Source organism: Rhipicephalus sanguineus, chromosome 11 (assembly GCF_013339695.2).
Source record: "Rhipicephalus sanguineus isolate Rsan-2018 chromosome 11, BIME_Rsan_1.4, whole genome shotgun sequence".
Lineage (NCBI taxonomy): Eukaryota > Metazoa > Arthropoda > Arachnida > Ixodida > Ixodidae > Rhipicephalus > Rhipicephalus sanguineus.
Window position 1 is genome coordinate 72,831,537 of NC_051186.1, and position 20,704 is coordinate 72,852,240.

At 43.2% G+C, this 20,704-nt stretch overlaps 1 long non-coding RNA gene across 1 annotated transcript; it reads right to left on the bottom strand.

The window, feature by feature from the left end:
* Positions 1 to 1,690: 1,690 nt before the first annotated feature.
* LOC119373657 (uncharacterized) lies at positions 1,691 to 20,156 on the bottom strand. Its single transcript, XR_005179929.2, has 5 exons — positions 20,085 to 20,156; positions 17,832 to 17,916; positions 9,120 to 9,212; positions 4,776 to 4,880; positions 1,691 to 1,820 (listed from the first exon to the last, which is right to left on the bottom strand). It is a non-coding gene; the product is annotated as an uncharacterized LOC119373657 (long non-coding RNA).
* Between the last annotated feature and the right edge of the window lie 548 nt (positions 20,157 to 20,704).

The window sequence follows — 20,704 nt, forward strand, 5'->3', positions numbered from 1 at the left end:
GGAGGACAGAACAGAATGACAGGCGTAGAAGTGTGGCATCCGAAATACCACGTGGAAAGTCCTAATATTGTGTCAGAGAGCCGAAATAATGAGTTGAAGAGGTGAAGCAGTAGTCAAAAAGCAGGATGGCCCACATTCTTGTGGGTGCATGTAGATTTACTCGTCGCCAAGTGTGGTGTCGGCGCGACCTCATGGGACGCCGAAGCCGGGTGCTTGCCGGGGCGGCGCTACAGGCACACGAAAAGGCCACTGCCGGGTGCCGACCGAAGGCCGTATTTTAATCGTGGCTATGGGTCATATACACTGATATTGCGCCCCTGGGGCCAATAAAGCAGGTTTTTAATCCGAAACCAAAAGCAATATAAAAAGTTATTATAGACCGCAAATCTAGGTCTGTTGGATTAAACAGGACAGCCGCAAAAAAGTCGGTTATGGATATGTGGCAAAGAAAAACAACTGAAAAAAGAAGACACAGAAGCAGTAAACATATAGTTCAGAGAAGGGTAGTAAGTTAAGCTGAACGAACATATATCACAGATGGCGTAAACAAAGTAGCGGAAGTAATAAGTGGCACAGCTTGGTATCGCGGCATCTTCAGCGGTCAATCGTGAACGGAATATGAATTGCCACATGCTGTAAAGCAATGACTTAGATGTCTGTGTTAATCTGCATGATACAGCGCTTTAGGAGTACTTATGCTAAAAAACTTTATTTTACGAATGTCTTCATTTTCTATAAAGTCATTTTACAAACGGAATTGATATGTTGGCGATATTTAAAATTGGTATCAACCACTGTTCCTAAAAATTAGTCATGAACAAATTGATAATGGCTACAGAATGAAAAAGGCGTAGGTAATGAAAAGTACTGTTTTTATAGGTAAATTAAAAAGCATGAAGTTAGGCTTGAACGTATTAATCAATAGCGTTTTAGATTTGCTGCCCCACGAGGGGTTAGATAAGGTAGAAGGTTGTCATGTTTACGTTTAAAGAATTCATGTAATGTGTATATCATATATTCGTAATCCAGTGCAGAACCACGCTGAAAGGATTTCAATGCAGAAAAAGCAATCGAGCTCTCACCTACTGATAACTTGCGATCCCGCTGCAGCAACCCTATCTATAGGTACGTCAGGTACTGTTCTGTTCTATTTTGTTTTAACTAGATTACTGTAGAGAAGTTTAGGTTTACGTCACCTCGGCTACTGCATTTCTATAAGTTCTGCAGGAAAAAAGGACAAAAATGGTTACCAAAAATAAAAATTTACCAACTAAAGAAAAAAAAACATATAGCACACTGAAACAAGTTAAAATAGCATGGTAATGTACAGTTTGCTTGCAGAAGCTCACATTGCAATAAAGCCTCCACACGCACACATTTCTAATTCTGCCCACAGTGTATGGACTAACACATCATTCCGTATATAGCAACACATAGCAGTTCATCCCAAGCGCTTATCTAGTCGCCTTTTTCGTTCGCCTTTTTCTGAAGATGCATTTCTGACCACGGTCCTAGTAATTTCTGTAATGTGAGGGGACTTCTCACCAAACAACCTAGTTTCTTCTGTAATTTTTTCTTTGAATATATGACATTTCGGCGTTATCATCCCATATGTAAATATGTAATGTACTGCTCCTGCTTCATGATGAATGGTAGTCTTTTTGAGCTATAAAATAACTCAGACGTATTTTCTTCGGAAAAATATCGACATCTTTATTTATTGAAAAAGAATGTCAGGCGTTTCTAATGGCGAGATGCAGTGCTCGCAGCGTGACGAGCCGGGTTGTGAACAACTCCTCGCCGCCATCTCTTCCGTAATTCTGCAAAAAAGGTGGCAACCAGCACCGTGCAGTTGCTGAATAAATAATCACGTTTACATGCTGCCAATGTGAATATCATTTAGGGAGCGGGGGGGAGCACGGTTTACAAACGGTGCCATGCCTATATTGTGCCTTTGCACTGCACTCTTTATAGAGTGATTCCACGTAAGATCGAAAAAAAAGATGGCTGGTCGACCTCTCAAATTTATTTCAAAATTTTATATGAGTGGAAGGAAGAGATCCGCAATTTCTTTTGCCGCCAAAAATTTTATCGAAGCACAGGAATTCAATAATGACAAAGAGGTGAAGTGGAGCGCTTATCCGCTCTGCTGTTTTGGCCAACTTTCATTATAAATTGCACAAAATATACTAAAGTTAGGTAGCTGAAATGTATTTACCTAAATATATGTATGTTTTTGCTTCTGCTCAGATATTTTTAGTTTTTATGGGTAGTGCAGATGTTTTTATAAAAAAAACCTCAAAATTGGCCCAGGAAACCTAATTGTCTTTATTTTGCAGGTCTTTATCTCACAAAAGCCTTGTAGCAGAGCGATGAAAAATCCGCGTTACGTCCTTCGCATAATTGTCTACAAAACTGCGGAATATTATATTTATATCTATTCAGTAAAGAGATACGATCGGGCTATTTTCAAGAAAGCACGGAACAATGGAAATTTCTGACGACAATTAAAGAAAAACATTTTTTTATATTTCTTAAACTTCGTCCACCTATTCTCCTCCCCATTAGCTTTCACAATCATTGAAAATATATTGCATAATTTTGTTGCACTAATAGTTACGGACCCTCCCATAAGACCCTTAGGAAAGGATTGGCAATTCCAACTTCTTGCCCAACAAGTGTATAAGATGCAGGCAAGATTGAATTTCTGTTTAATAAAAGGCCAGCAGTACCGAAAAAGGTGTCGGCGGCACTGAAGACGTTAATTTTGAAATTATTTGGTCACTGCAGCGGCCACGAGCGTGGGGCTACCAAGCAGGCGCGCGCGCACTGAGATGCTCGTTGTAAGAGACGGCGCAGTGAGAGCTCGTTTTGAGTCTTCAGAATCAAAACGAGCTCTCACTGTCAATCCTAAGCTGAAGAAGAGCGCGAAGAGAGGGCGCGCCTGCCGAGTTATTGCGTTGCCAGCGTTAGGCGCAGCCGTGGAAGGTTGTAGGCAACGCCAGATGCCGTATAACGTAGACGCCGTTCATGATGATGATAGTTTACTGGTCACGCGAATCGGCGGAAGGAAGAGCATAAATAGCTCCGCTTTTGAAACGGCGTTAAAGTTATACAAATTACCGGGTCAAATACCCACACCGTATGGTTTCTGCGTTCGAGCCTTCTTAGGGACGCGCCTGATAGAGATGGTGAGCTTTTCACTTGGCCCACCCTGAAAATTGAATTCAAAATCCAAGCTCCAACTTAATAATCACATCTTATTGCGTAGCCACTTTACCAAGTAAAAACCTGAAATTTGCAATGCTTCATGACCAAGTTATGTCCTCATGTGCCTGTTACGTGACCTGTGGACGTCGATATTGCCGACACACAGACATACTCTGCGCAGACAGGCCGCCTCGCCAATGGCTCCCAATCTCTCGGTGGGCTCTGAGCAGCTTCAGAATTGAATAGACATAGAAGACTTAAGTGCATCTGCAGCTTTTACAGCGAAAGCTGTTATGAGATCATTTCACCGGCCGTTTTTGGCGCCGTAGTTGTCCGCCGCCGCCGCCGCCGCCGCCGCTGCCGCCGCCGCCGCTGCCGCCGCCACCGCCGGTGTCCGTAACCAGTATCGCTCGAAATAAGAAAAAAATTCCAGGATGGAACGAGGTTCGAACCTGGGCGCACTGCGTGGGAGCCCAGTATTCAACCTCTGAGCCATGCCGGTGCTTGAAACTGCTTTGCAAAAAGGTCCTATACAGGCTTCATGTCGGGAAGGAACCACATTAGCATATGCAATATAGCGTGGTAGAAGAGTAAAATAAGCACCAAGCGTCGCACAACGCGAATTCTGTAACCAGGCGTCACAGAATGCGAATTGCGCAACGAGTAGGTTGTTGAATGCTCCCAACCCATTACAAACGGCTCTGCCATAATTCATCGTCATCAGGCACAGCATCAACAAAGTGCGCATAATGCCTTACATGCGTTTAGCAGGTACCACGGCTCTCCGTAGAATGACGAAAATTGACACAGTACCTGCTGCCCTACATCTCAAAAATTACAATGATTTATAGCGTAGTGGGTTCCTCGCAAGTGCACTTGTATTGGTTGCCAAGAAAGCCCATAAGCGCATGATCCATTTCCTCCGGGTCTCAGTAAAATTACAACGATTTATAGCGTAGTGGGTTACTCGCATGTGCACTTGTATTGGTTGCCAAGGAAGCCCATAAGCGCATGATCTATATCCTTGGGGTCTCAGTAAAGTTCTTCGCCCCCCCCCCCCCCCCCCCGTCTCTCTCCCACGCCAACGTATGGTATACAGCATGACGGGAGAGGGAAATAGCGACCGGGAGTCACCCAATGCAAATTACATAACTGGTGGGCCGTTTAAAGCCTCCAACCCATTATAAAGGGCTGAGCCATAATTCTTGATCGTCATAAGTCGTCGCGTCAACAAAGTGCACATAATGCCTTACAGACGTGTAGCTGGTGGCTCGCTTCTCCGCAGAATGACGAATAATGGCTTGGTAGGTGCTTCCCAACTTCACAGAAATTGTGATTTATGGCGTAGTGGGTACCTTTCTAGTGTACTTGTAGCCCCAAGAGAGCTAGCTTACAAGGGGCTCTAGAAACGCCACTCTTCCAGCTTTCGCTGTGACTGTGCTGCGGTTTCAGCGCAGGCCTGGCGTTTTATTCGATGCACAGCACAAACGAGCTTCAAGGATCATCGTAAAGATTTCTGATTTCCTTTCTCTGTCACATATCAGTGACACGAAATTTTCACTTACCGCATGAGCAGGAACAAGAATGTGGCCAATCATGGTTGCACCTGGGACGTCTACCTCCGGGACACCACGCCCACCAAATCGGTGGGCACACCATTCCTTTCAGAACTTTTCACAAAATAAAATTTTAGAAATAATGTAACATATATAGTCATACATGGCCGCTTCAACAAGTTTTCACGCCGACGCAGTAGAATGCAAGGTTGGTGAAAACATTAAAAGCCGACAACCAAGGTGAAAGTATATTTACTCTGATGTTTCGGCTCCCACACGGGAGCCTTGTTCATTGTGAGCACTCACTGTGAACATTCATGTTCATTGTGTTCATTGGTTATTGTGACCAGGCGAGACTTAGTGAGACCCTCGACTTCAATATAAGGCCGCCTTAGAATACCAGAGAGCTGAACTAGTTGCTAGGTATTCACGCTAAAAAGACAGGGCATGCAAAACACGGACACAAGAGAGGTCAAGACACAACAAACGCGGCGTTTGTGGAGGCTTGACTGCTCTGTTGTGTCCATGTTTGCAAGCTCTGTCCTTTCTAACATAAAAAAGGTTGCCATCAAAAGCTTGGAGTACGCTTAAGCTTCGTTTTTAGGTGTGCAAGACAATAGCGCTATCGGGTCCCGTTTGGGTTACCTTCTCATTCGCACTCAATACTTTGGTTATCGGTTAACACCTCAACCGTGCCGTGAAAGAACGAATGTCTGTGCTCACGGAACTGGCCGTTCTAAATCCTTCAAGGACGCCTACTGCAATTACACTTGCGAAGTACCCACTACACCTCTAAGGCAATGAGCTTGCTACGGGAGCCTTGTTTACAAATGAAACAATGAAAGAACGGGGGTTGGCTACGTACCTGCAAATAGATGGCACAAACAGCGTGCGTAAACAGAAGGAAGGGTGCCGTCATTGCGATTTTGAGTGGTATCAGTGGTTTGGATTAGTAACGACTCGAGATGAAGTCGCCAGGTTAGATTTCTTTCAGTGGCCCAGTCATTATCATGTCGCTTTGACACAGAATGTTCGGCGAGTACATTTGGAGACACTTTTTTTTTTAACGTCGTAACAGTGTTCCTTCAGGCGCCTTTGAAAATCGCCTGTCTCGCCGATTTACACCTGGTCACATTCTGCACACGGAATATTCTACACGACGCCTGGGAACTTATCTTTAGGAAACTTGTCCTTCACGTTTGTCAGCACACTTTTCAGCTTTTTTACTGGCACAAGCACCACGTGTACATCATAGGAACGGAGCACGCGTTTTAAGGCCTCACTGTTTCCGGGAGCGTACGGAATTGCGGCACGTTTTCAGGGAGCAGGCACGGAGGAGGCACTAACAAGCGGACGGGATAATTGACGCTGCACAGAATTAACAAACTCCTATTTGCATGTACATAGTCAACCCCCGTTCTTTCAATGCTTCATTTGGGAACAAGGCCCCCGTACGGGAGCCGAAACGTCTTTGTTATTTTTTAAGTGTTTTTGGTCGGCGTCTTCTTTTTTACCTTTTGACCATGATTTTTTCCGACAAGACGAGGTTTCGTGGAACTCTTGATTTCAGCGACACACATTGTTCATGCTGCGGCTGATACTGATGGCCATGATGAATTATTGCTGAGCCCACTTCTTACTCAACTCACATGCAGTGACGCCTGCTGCGATTTTACGCTTCTGCCACACAATATTACATAAGTTAGCGTCATTCCTAGCACGACATGACGACTCCTAGGATCGTTTTCCAAAGCAGTTTCGAGCGTCGGTGTTGTTTTGTGGATGAATACACGATTGCCATGCGCATTGCTTATGTTCGATTCTCGCTCGAACACGAATTTTTATTTTCTGCATCTATCCGAACTTTCTCTCAAAAACAACGCCGCCGATGCTGACTCGGCACTTTCTCAGACACGGTCCCTTATCACTATCTCGTTAAACTTTAGTAATCTGAAATATATCATTTATGCGAAAATTGCAATTATGCGTGCTTTGTTTTGAATGTATCTGCATTAGAAACTCGCACACTGTGATTTTTCAGCCGTTTCTGCACTTTTCACAGCATAAGCTGTTATGAGATCAAACAATAGCCAATTTTGATGGCGTAGTTGTCCGCTGCCGCCGGCGTCCGTAGCCGCTATCACGCACAGTGAGAAAAAAATAGCATCCATACTCAGGTGGGATTTGAACCAAGGTCCTGTGCGCGGCATTCAAGTATTCTACCACGAGCCACGGCGGTTCTTGAAACTCCTTCGCAAAGAGACCCCATACAGGCGTCGTGTCTGGCAAGGAACCACGTTAACAGATAAAATATAGTTTGGTAGAAGAGTAAAATAACAAACAGGCGGCACACAATGCGAACTGCACGACGATTGGGTGGAGTGAATCTTCTTACCCATTATTAGGAGCTCAGACCTAATTCTACATCGTCATCAGCCACAGCATCAACAAAGTGCAATATAATGCCTTAGAGACCAGTAGTGCGTACTTTGCTTCTACACCAGAATGTTGAATAATGGCATAGCGGGTACTTCGCAAACTTACCACTTACCACTTACCACTTACCACTTACCACTAAGTGGTAAGCAAACTTACCACTTAGCAAACTAATAATTATTTATGGTTTAGTGGGTATCTTGCAACTGTACTAGCAGCAGTCCCCCAAGACAGTTTACAACGGCCTCCAGAAAGGCCGCTTCTCTAGCTTTTGTTGTGACTGTGCTGCGTGCGCCACGCTGGCCTGGAGTTTTTTTCTTTTTTTTTAATTCAGTTTAAAGCCTTAGATGTCTCATCAAACACGAAAATTGACCGCCGGCGTAGGAGGCGTCAGTATCAACACGAAAAATGCAAGAAATCACCGATCAAATATTATAACTTGATGACTGCATCATGTAACTTCATTATAATGGTGCAGATCGCCAAAATTTACAGTCACGTGGTGACGGCATCACACTAAATCATCTAGTGGTCAAAGGCGGGTCATTCCCGGAGGCAGTGCAAAAGCACGTGTAGTGCACAAATCTTCCATTACCTGCAATCCTGGAGACAGTGTAAGAATACGTTAGGTGCAGAAAGTTTACGGAAAGAGGGCGGGGTGGAGAGGATCAGGACATCAGTTGAGAAGATAAAGAAGACGGCTTTCGCCTTCTAGACGTCGTAGCCGAATGTATGGGAAACCTGTGAGTATTTTATCTTTCCCTGGTATAACATAGAATATATCTGCACAATTGTAAAAATCACAAGCGTCAGTGATCAATTCTATTAGCTGAGCCCAATTTATGAGCTCCAACATATAACCATTTCCAACGGGCTCTCCTTAACAGAATATAGAAAAAAGATGGTTCATCCCTCGGTCATAGGAATCGGAATAACACGAAAGTAAAGCGTGCCCTTACACAAGTAACTGAATGTTTACTGTACATCGATATAAGAGAGTTTGCACATTGTATATTGATGTCTGGCAGCTATAGCACCGTTTAACGTGGATGCACCCACTTTGATGATTGGTGGTACATCTCCTTCCCGACGACTAACGTCCATGTTAAATGATTACACAAAACCTTGTGGTAGCTATAGTAGTTAACGGTGAAAGCGTAGTCAGAGAACGAGGTGTGGTAGCCAGAAGAGCGTCTCATATTGGACGCAGAACTTGGTCGCCATCCCGCGGCACGTTAAAATGTGATTGAACACCACGGCCGGACTAAGGGGAAACGCAAAGCGCGTCGTGCGGCCATCCGGCTGCGATTTATCTCGGCGCGAGTGCGTGAGCGGGGAACGCGGTGTAACAGCCATGTGAGGCAGGCGCGCGTCGCAGAGCTATATTTGGTTTGGATTAGCGGGACGCTATGAGCGACCGAGGCCGACGCTTTTACGATACTTGGGATAAGATCGCCACCTCGCGGTGTGTTAAGGCATGGACAAAATTGAACTTTTATTGAAAACACGCCGAATGGGACGTACGTGTAACGCGTTGCAGGTGTTAATCGCGGGGGCCACAGTAATGACGAATTACTTTACTTTACCGCTCCCAGAGGGCAACACCACCCCGTGGACCAGGAGAGTGGTAGATATAAAAGGCGCGTTTGTAAAGTCTCTAGAGTCTGTGACCGTGGCGCAGTGGATAGCGTGCCCGGCATCCGTTGTTGCGGACCAAGCGGTCGTGGGTTCGATGCCCGTTGACGGAACTTTTTTCTTTGACATCTGATCGTGTTAATTTTTTCCACGTCATTTCCGTGACGGAAATACGTCACTGAAGTCTTGGTGGACCCCGGCATAAAACACTTTCGTGTTAAAATTAGTGCTTTGACATTTTAAACTCCACATACATTGCTCAGCAGGAGGAAATATTCTTACAGCATGTGCAGTAACAATCTCTTCCAGTACGATAGCCTCTGAAACACACAGGCATTTCTCCTGGGCAATATGGCAGGTCACATGAGTCTGCGTCTGAAAACGGGAAGAATACACTGTGACCAGACAAATGGCTAATCACGACGCTCATTTTCATAAAAATGTTTTGTTCTGTATTACATGCTTCGTTCACTCACATCTAGACTTTCCTGTAGGGCAATAATAAAAATAAGCAGCAGTAGTAGCATTATACAAGTAATTTAGGGAACGTCTTAAATTCTCGAGTTGCCGCTGATCCGCATAACCTTTATTTATATATGAATATTGAATATTGGAAAATTTGAGGTGCTTTATGACATGTTGGGAATGTTTATTTGAAGAAACACAAGCAGTGTAGCAAGGAAATTACTGTGAAATTGTAAATAAAATATATGAGATATGTTATCAACATACCAAACATCAGACATCTAATAAAACAGTGGTACGTGTAACGGCAAATAAACAACTTTTTTTACAAGCTTATTATTTGCCTAAGGAACAAAGTGGCTATTAAACTACTAAATTAATATTTATGTCTGTTTCAGCAACTTCATACATTTGTGGCTGTATTCCCCATTCAGTGGCAATTTACATTGGCTGCGGAATAAATGAAGGAAAAACCATTTTACCCAAGATGGAATTTGGAAATTGAATATGTTAATGATACGTGCAAGAAATCTGCTTATAAGGAATAAACTCATCATCATCATCATCAGCCTGTCTATGCCCACTGCAGGGCAAAGGCTTCTCCCATGTTCCGCCAATCAACCCGGTCGTGTGCTTTCTGCTGCCACGTAATACCTGCAAACTTCTGAATCACATCTACCCACCTAATTTTCTGTCTCCCCCTCACGCGTTTGCCATCTCTTGGAATCCAGTCAGTTACCCTTAATGACCACCGGTTATCCTGCCGACGTGCTACGTGCCCGGCCCATATCCATTTCTTCTTCTTGATTTCAACTATGATGTCCTTAACCCCCGTTTGTTCCCTGACCCACTCTGCTCTCTTCCTGTCTCTTAAGGTTACACCTATCATTTTCCTTTCCATCGCTCGCTGCGTCGTCCTCAATTTAAGTTGAACCCTCTTTGTAAGTCTCCAGGTTTCTGCTCCGCAGGTAAGTACCGGTAAGATGCAGCTGTTATATACCTTCCTCTTGAGGGATAGTGGTAGATTACCATTCATGATTTGATAATGCTTGCTGAATGAGCCCCAACCCATCCTTATTCTTCTAGTTATTTCACTCTCATGGTTCGGCTCCGCGGTTACTACCTATCCTAAGAAGACGTACTCCTTTACAACTTCCAGTGCCTCGCCACATATCGCAAAGCACTGTTCTCTGCCAACATTGTTCCACATTACTTTAGTTTTATGCATATTAATTTTCAGACCTACTCTTCTAATTTCCGTATCCAGTTCAGTAATCATGAGCTGTAATTAGTCTCCCGCGTTACTCATAAATGCAATGTCATCAGCGAATCGCAGGTTACTGAGATACTCTCCATTAACTCTTATTCCTAATTCTTTCCAATCTAGGGCCCCGAAAACCTCCTGTAAACACGCGGTGAATAGCATTGGAGAGATCGTGTCTCCCTGCCGTACGCCCTTCTTTATTGGGATTCTGTCGCTTTCTTTATGGAGGACTATAGTGGCTGTGGATCCGCTGTAGATTTCTTCCATTATGTTTATAAGGCTTCGTCGATGCCTTGATTCCGCAGTGCCTGCATGACTGCTGATGTCTCCACCGAATCAAATGCCTTCTCGTAATCTATGAAGCCCATGTATAGGGGTTGGTTGTATTCCGCGCATTTCTATATCACCTGATTGATAGTATGAATATGGTCTATTGTTGAGAATCCTGTACGAAATCCCGCCTGTTCCCTTGGTTGATTGAACTCTAATGTCGTATTAATTCTGTTAGCAATTACTTTTGTAAATAGCTTGTAGACAACGGACAGTAAGCTTATGGGCCTGTAATTTTTCAGGTCCTTGACGTCCCCTTTCTCATGGATCAAGATGATGTTGGCATTCTTCCAAGATTGTGGTATCCTCCCCGTCGAGAGGCACTTAGTATACAGGGTGACCAGTTTCTCTAACATAATCTTTCCACCGTCTTTCAACAGGTCTGATGTTACCTGATCCTCACCAGCTGCTTTGCCTCTTTGCATTCCCTTTAGGGCTTTCTTTACTTCTCCTGTCAATACTGGTGGGATGTCAGATTCCTCTGCGCTATTACTCCTTCTTACGTTATCATCCTGAATGCCTCGGCTGCTGTACAGATCTCTGTAGAACTCTTCCGCTACCTCAACTATTCTATCCATATTTTTTGTGACATTGCCTTCCTTGTCCCTTAATGCATACATCAGATTTTTGCCTATGCACAGTTTTGTCTTCATAGCTTTGAGGCTTCGTCCGTTCTTTAGAGCATGCTCAATTCTCTCCATATTATACTTTCTTATGTCGGCTACTTTACGCCTATTGATCAGAATCAGAATCAGAATCAGAATTTATTATTAAAAAGTTGAGCGAAGTTACAAGCGTTTAGTATGCAGGAGGAGGTCCCATAGTCAAGAGACTGTATCGGGACCTCCTGTACAAAATGAAATAAGGTAATATGCACATCATAGTAGCAACAGTAGCGAGATCAATCATTTAAGCAAAAAAAAACATAGCATTCACAGAAAAATTATACATGTCATTACATAGACTAATACGCTTTTAAAATTTCACAGCAAAGCAAAAATGATGAGACAAAAGGAAAAGAAAAAAGAAACAATACAATAGTCAGATAATCTATGTCCAAAATACACTGAACAACTAAGCACACGTACCTTAAATGAAAACACAGTTGCTCTATCGTTATTCAGAATGAAGTAAGTGCATTTTTAGTTCTTTCTTAAAATGATGTAATGGTCTTGTGGTTTTCAAGATAAGCGGAAGAGTGTTCCAAAGGGAAATAGAGGTGAAGGCTACAGTTTGCTTCCCATAATTAGTCCGAATTTTGGGTAAAAGAAAATTGTTGTTCATCGCGAATCGAGTAGTGCTGTAGATCATGAGATTAGACGATGGAAAAATGGCTGGCGGAAGTTCGTTATTTATAAGCCTGTAGAAAAAAATACCTAAGTTGTATTTAGTGAGTCCAGTGATGGTGAGAATGTTATTCTCGCGTAGTAGTGCTTTGGCATTACAGAGGCGTGGGCTGCATGTAATTATTCTTATAGTATGATTCTGGACAAACTGGAGGGACGCAATATGAGTATTGTAAGTATTTCCCCAGCAGGTTATACCATAGGTGAAATGAGAATGGACGAAGGAATGATAGGTAGACAGTAATGTGGTGCGTGAGAAGTAAGGGCGCGTTTTAATTAGGACGCGTATACCATACGCAATTTTCTTTTTTATGCCAGCAATATGACTATGATATTTTAAATTATTATCCAGAAGAATTCCTAGAAAAGAGGAACTTGAGCTATGCGAGAGGGAGTGGGGACCAAAACTGATATGTGGTATTGATGATACGTTTCGCTGATGTGAACTGAATACAACAAATTTGGTTTTAGTAGCATTAATAGATAACATGTTGGTATTACACCAATTTAGAATGTTATTTAAATCTGCATTCAAAATATTTACGAGAGATGAGATATCTTTATGAGAGGTGAATATAGTGGTATCGTCGGCATACAAAATGCACTGGGATGAAGAAAGACAATTAGGTAAATCATTAATATAAATCAAAAACAAAAGTGGCCCCAGAATAGAGCCTTTGGGCACACCGATGTTGGTAGTTCGCTGTCGAGAATAAACGTCTGATATAGGAAACAACTTGAACTCTGTTATATAAGTAGCTTTTATTAGTGAAAGAGCGGGGCCAGAGATGCCAATTGACTCAAGTTTAGTGAACAGAATATTATGATTTATACTGTCAAAGGCTTTAGTTAGATCGATGAATACTGAGGCAACTAGGAATCCTTCGTCGATTAACTTTTTTAGCTGGTCAGTAAGATGAATAAGCGCCATCTCAGTTGAATGTCCATGGCGGAACCCAAACTGACAAGAAGAGAGGATGTTAAATTTAGAGAGATATTTTGTTAACCGTGTTTCAATTAGTTTCTCAATAACTTTTCCAAAGAACGGCAAAATACAAATGGGTCGGTAGTTATGTAATAATGATCTGTCACCTTTTTTTAGAACAGGTATCACTTTGCCACGCTTAAGTTCACAAGGAAATATACCATTTTTAAATAATAAATTAACAATAAATGAAAATATATCAGCTATTAGGTGCACAATTGATTTAATGTTCGCAGGATGGATCTCATCTATTCCAGCACTTGTCAATTTTAAATTACGTATTACGGCAATGATTTCGTTCGGTGTAGTAGGAAATAAGAAGAATGATTGGGGTAAACGACTCAAGTTGATGATTTCTGAAGGAGAATTTGAATTATCTGGGAAGAAGAAACTACTGAAAGCCTCAGCTATATCGGAAGGACAATCGTGCTCTATTCCGTCAATTAAAAGTCGACGTACCTCGTCCTGCCGCGTGTTTGTATTTAAGAAGGAGTTGATAATCTCCCATTTCTTTTTAGCGTTGTTAGCCGCCTGTAAGATTCTTTGTTCAAAATAAGACCTTTTTGCAGTTCTAAGTTTGCAGTTAAGAGAATTACATAGGCTCTTGTAACGGGAACGTAATTTCTTGTTAAATGGCTGTTTTTTAGTTTTCCTATATAAATTATCTCTTTTGCGCATTTCCGCCAATAGCTGTTGCGAGATCCACGGATTGTGAGAAAAAGCAACAATTTTTTTACATTTCTTTTTGGACGTGAACTTTCTTAAATGCGATGAAATTAGTGAACTAAATGTGGAAAACGCTTTCTGTGGATCGTTTATTGACTTAATTTCAGACCAGTTAGTGTTAGCAACAGCGGTTATGAAGCCGTCTTTATCCAATACATATCTGGTGTGTGAAGAGGAACAAGGGAGTACATTGGTTTTGAAGCGTAAGACGATGGGGTAATGATCACTAATGTCTACATGCAGAACTTTCGCCTCTGGTTGGTCAAGCAGGTTAGAGAGAGCGTGATCAATAAGCGTTCCTGAGCCGTTAAAATCTTCACGTGTGGGAACGTCAATTAAACAGTCATATCCATAACCGTGAAACAAACTACTATAGGTAATACAGGCAGGTGATGCTTCATCAAGTAAGTTAATGTTCATGTCACCCATTATGACGACATTTTTATTTTCTAGTGAAACTGTATGCAAAAGATGGTCAAGACAGGTACAGAAATCATTAACCGATGATGAAGGAGAGCGGTAGATGCAGCCAAATATGAGGTTCTTCTGAGCTCTAGTTAGAAAGAAGTTATCAATTTCAATCCAAACAGATTCACAATTGGCAACGGTCAGTACTAGGTCATGTCTTCGTCGATAAGCAATTCCAGAAGAAACATAAATAGCTGCACCACCATGATTGTTCGCAACCCTATTGCAGTATTCAGATTTATAATTATGAAAGCAATACAAATTTTTGTCATCGTCAGATAACCAAGTTTCAGTTATAGCAATTAACGAAAATGAGCAAGATAGCGAAGTGAAAAAATCGTCAATAATGTCAAAGCGTTTACGAAGACTTCTTGCGTTAAAGTGAATGATAGAATGAAATTCATTTAAGAAAGAATGCACTTGATCCGGTTTTAATACGGAAGCCATACTAGTTGCGCCAAAAAATTTGACAATAAGCTCTATTCTATTCTGTTTAGGTCGGATTCGTCTCGAATGCGCAGTACTTTGCTGTTAATTGTTTTTCTAGCCTTGATTTGGCAGTTGTCCGTCCACAGGAACATCCAGTTTCTTTCTTTTTTCAGTGTTAGAGCTTTGGAGAAGAGAGCCTTGTTACATGCCGTAAGGTGCTCATTTACAAACACGGGATAATTGGAAGGGCCAGAGAATCCAATGTCACTAAGACAGAGCTTGGCTTTACGCGCTTTACTAACAAAGTCAGCCTTCTTGGCTCTAGAACAAAATCGTGCGATGATGTTCTTCTTGTCATTTGAACGAGTAGGCACACGATGAACAATATCGAGGTCATTCGACGATACGGGACAACCAATTTTGTCCCCTACTGATTTCATGATTTCAACACAATCTTCTCCTTGGGAGCAAGGAACTCCCTTGATTTCGACGTTGCTAAGGCGAGAGTACTGTTCGAGCTCCTCGACTCTGCGGGTCAATGATTGGTTCTGGGATCTCAGTTGTTTGTTTTCATCGGTCAACGTAGCGTTCCCGCTACGCAGATCCTCAACAAGACCGTTCAAATGCTCAACACTGGTCCTCAGCGAATCAACTTCTCTCTTAAGTTCAACAACATCGATTCCAGATTCTTTCATCCTCAGTAGGATCTTACCAAACGTGAGCTCATGCGTGCTTTTAGCTAAGTTGCTCAACTTATCTTCCAATTCATCCACCTTTTTAGACAGTTCTACATTCGTCGGCATGGTGCAGGTATGCAAAAAAAAAAACAGAGAAAAAGAGAAGAACAAGACAACACTTGGTGGCAGCAGCAGCAGCAGTGGAAAATAAATAACAAGGCAAAAATTCTACGTAGGAATACCTGCGTAAAACAGAGGATTCAGGCTTAGATGGCGATCATGGGATGCCGCTGCTGCCAGTGAAGAGTGGGCGTCGATGCCGGCTTGTTTATAGGGCTAGCCGCGATAGCAGCGACTTAACTTCGAAAGCTCCGCCAGCTCTATTTTGTCTGTTGCATTTGAGGCTTTCATAGCTTGACGTTTCTTAATGAGGTTTTTCGTCTCTTGGGATAGCTTACCAGTGTCCTGTCTAACGACTGTATCCCCGACTTCCACTGCACACTCCTTGATGATACTAGTCAGATTATCATTTATTGCGTCAACGCTAAGGTCGGTTTCCTCGGTTAAAGTCGCGTACCTATTCTGAAGTGAAACTCTGATTTCCTGAACTTTCCCTCTCAGAGCTAGTTCATTAATCGGCTTCTTGCGTATCAGTTTCTGCCGTTCCTTCCTCACGTCAAGTTGAATTCTAGATCTTACCATTCTATGGTCACTGCATCGGATCTTGTTAACTACTTCCACATCAATAAACTATCAATGTTCATTGCAAAGCATACCAACGTGGGAATACAAAGGACTAACAACAATCACATGAATACATCATGTTTATGAATATTGTCACGGGATCGTGACCTCCACGAAGGAATCAGTCGGCGTGTTCAAGATGAAACTCTTTATATTGCCCAACTTGTGGCCGGGAAACGGAACGTCAAACTACAGCAATACACACTGCATACTGACAGCGGCGAACAGAGCGTCGGCCGTCGATAATCTGCTCTGCGGTAAGGTGCATCGGCATTTATACATGTAGCCTCGAACATTCGAGCCTTATCGCTGGTGGCATCGTTAGTTAGAGAATAACCTCAACTGTTTGCGTTTTTGCGCTCAAGCCTATAAGAAGATTCTAAGATATCCTGGAAGGTTCCCAGACATTAGGACGCGGCTTGCTGAAGGCGGCGGCTATGCGTGCAACGGACTAGTTGCGTAAGAATGACAAAAAGAAGCGCTTTGTGAAATAGGAACTCTATGCGCATTTTCCTCCCAAGATGTTGCCCGTTCCTCGAAGGAGGCCTTATACAATAGTATATGCGCTTAAACTACTGCGCGCTGCGAGAGTTCGCTGTCTATCATCATGTCTTTGTTTCACTCAATGTGTTTCGTATCATCACATGCATAGCATGTCACTAATTTTACTAAGGTAGGCGATAATTCAGCAGAAAAGGTAATTTGTCATTTTTATGTTTAAGAAACTTGTGTACATTTTCTTAAGTTCGCCAGTGTGTCCCGCCGGTTCTTTCAAATATCTACAAGCCGAAACTTTTGCAATGTTGTTACAAAAGATGCGTGCAGTATATATGTCAATTCCGTATAAGTTTTATATGCGTAATAGGTACATGCGAGTTGCATTAATACTGTTTTAATTGCAACAAACAGACAAGAATGCTAAAGAAAGTATAGGGGAAGTTATTTTTAGTAATTATGATGTAAATGTGAAGTAAAGTGGACAAAAGAAAACTTGCCGCTGACAGGGACTGTGTCTGCGACTTTCGAATAACGCGTCCGATGCTCTACCTTTGGGCTACGATGGCGGTCATCCTCCCGTTCACTTTATTGGTATATATGTGCATATAAACGTAGGATTGTTAGTCAGCGCCGCTAGTAGACATGACGACGGGGCTACTAGCGGCGCCGTCAGTGGTCTTCTTCAGGACGCGCTTTGAACTACGTTCCTAAACCTTTCTTTTTCCTGGCATAGTTACAAAGTGGCGTGTACTGATACGTTAGAAGACAAACCAACGCGCTTTCCTCACTATGGAAAGTAAACTATATCACTAGGTTGATTTACAGGAATAACTGCTGCATTAAAAAAATATTCTGATATTCGTGACATAAATAGTGTCATTACAACATGCTTCGCACTACTCCATCACTCGTTGCACTTGAGTCACTACACCTAGTCTTTATCATTACACCTAGCCAAACGATTCCTCCGCGTGGTGCCCGAGAAAGTGCTAAATTTAGTTGAAGTGGTATTTCACTCAACTATAGCGACGATAACGATTAACGCAAAACTTCATCTCTTACCGGGTACGAACCGGCTGAAAATCGACGTGATCTGTGAAATACAGATTACAACTGCAAGTACAAAAGGAGCCGTTCTCATGGCTACCTGAAAACGAAAGCGAGCATGGTAATATATTTAGACGCTAATATATTAGAAGGGTCCGTAATAAAAGCACCGGGACTCTGATACTATGTAAATATGACAATGGTTTACTTAGGTTGGGAAAAGCCTCGTACACGCCTCATGGGTAAAAAAATTGGCCTTGGGCGTTGAAGAAAGAAACGGTACCAAAATTGCCTCACATGGCATCATCAATAACGTCAAGTTCTGACGCCATCGACCGACGACATCATGACGTCAGGGATCTCAAAGTCCGCTAACGTCGCTCTATGCCATGAAACACGTCGCGACCATATCTGATGGCGTCATCCCATGTCATCTACGCTTGGTCAAATATGAGCCGATCCTGTAGGTAGTGAAATACGACGTGACGTGCACATGGCTTCAGGAGGTGGGAGGGGAGGTACGAACAACTCACTCGACTGAGATAGTCGAAGTAATTTAACTACTGCCTCATCAGAACATAGGCTTTTGCCTGTTATCTCCTTAGTGTTTCCTAAAGGGACTGTTTTTTCACAGCAGAGCAGTTTAAGCCGAGCGTTAGTCTGGCCGTCGTGGACAAAAAACCTCCTGGAGCGACGACGTCACCTCGTGTTGCTCGCTACCCCTGGGGCATGTTGTCATAGCTTCGCCCTCGCTTCATCTAGCCATAACGAGGCAAGGCCGGATACTTCGCTCAAGAAAGGTAGGCGAAGCTTGCACTAGTGGCGCATGGCCAGAAAACAGCGGACCTGATCGGCACCTTGCTGGTCCAGGCCTGAAGCTTAGCACTACTGGCTACCACCCTGCAACCATGCACTCGTCTCTGATGCTGGGGCACCCTCCGAGACTGAAGATTGGCGTGGCGTGACAAACTGGGACTTGGCGAGAATGGGCATCGCCTCGCAACACTTCGCAACAGAACAGAAGCTTGGCGATGCCTAGCAAACCTTAGCAAAAACTAAGCAATGCCTAGTAACATTTAGCATAACCTCGCAATATTTGGGAAAACTTACCATAGCCTCGCAAAATTGAGCAAAGCCTGCCATAAGCTCGCAAAACTTAGCAGAACCACGATAGGCCAGGACTAGCTGGTACCGATGCACTCCGCTCTATAGCCTTGCGTCACTATTGCAAGCTACGTCCACTTTTAGATGCGAAGCATCTTATGGCGGATTTCAAACCGGTGGTGGTGTGCGGCGTGACGACCATTACTGCGCATGCGCAGACCCTCTCCATACACCTCCTCTCCACACACCTCCTCTCCAACTCTCGCCCTCTTCAGTTTCCCACCACATCCCCTCCCCTTTCCCCCTCCCCACTCCCCCTCTGAAACGCGGGCTCGACATGCCGAAACGCTGCTTTTTAATGGACAAACAATTGCCCAAGAAAATGAGCAGCACTCATCTCTTTTGTTGCCCTGCGTAATCTATGGTGTTCCCATACGCTCCAGAATGCAGACGACAATTTTATCATACAGACGCATAAAGCCCACTGGCGTTTCAACCGATTACTTTTATAAGCAATATGCATTTAGGATTCGAACACCTCAACGACTGAGCTATTGGTTAACAACTGTGCATGAATACAGAGCGCAAACTTTTTACAAATCACAAATAGTATGACCACGAGCATTATTCATAGTCGCAGTAACAAAATTCCTCTTAACACACGTTGTGTTAGCGTGTAATTCTATAATATATTCTCCTTAAAAAGAAAAGTGAAGACATCCTCGTGATTTGAGAAGGCACACACATGACAACGATGACAGTAAAAAAGCCAAAAACGTGGCATATGCGCACATAGGTGTTCAGAGGCCACGACAGACAGTACTGTAGCGGAATGTGACGGGATTTAATGGGTTGCTTAAATGTCTTGACGAAATGGCTCTGAATCCGCGTGCAGATATTCATCCGTGCAAGCTACATTGTTCATTGTTATGTTGTATGTTTACTGATTCGTGAATTTTGCAGGCCAGTACCTTGCTATTATGATCAGGTAAGGCATAATGCAAGGCACCGCATTAATTTTTCCTACCTCAACTTATTGACGGTTTAGCTGAACTTAAATGAAAATGCTCCTTACATCGGTCTTCACCTGTTGTCGACCGCAATGGCGGGTGTCCAACTACGGCGAAACCACAATCACTGCACTGCAACACACACATTCCCTACCTTTAGATTGCTAGTCCTCCGTTAAGATGCCTTGTTGCTGCACAAACTTCACCACTTTAGGTAACCACCAACAGACCGCGCTCACTGTGTCCTTCTATTGTCTTAAAAATCGTGAACAAGCCATTGTTCCACAAAACAAACAACGACAGCTCATACACTTTGTCGATTGTTTGCAACTATCCTTTCTTCAATAACACCTTTCCATGAAGGGTTGACCTCGAGAAACGAAAGGACAACGGGCGGAATACACGAGTGCTCTGCTTCGAAAGTAATTGCTGCAAGAGAGAGCACTAGTGGCGGGTACGATAGCCTCGTGGTTGACAACTTCTGTTATGCTTTCGGGTACCAGCAGACTTCCGTGACCCACAGCAATCCGAGCATAGGGAACAGCTTTCACTCAAACTAAGCTCTCTCGCCGCCTTCTCCTCCGTCGTCTTCCTTTAACCGTGGAGCGGTTTAGAGGGACACTAAAGGTAAATAATTTGTCAGAGTGAAAGCTCAATGTATGACAACGTCTAAAACGGCAGTATTATCAAAAGCAGGGCCCTACTTACCGAGAAATTAAGCTAAATGTATCACACGATCAGCGCCACGAGTGGGACATTTTGGAAGTGATCCCG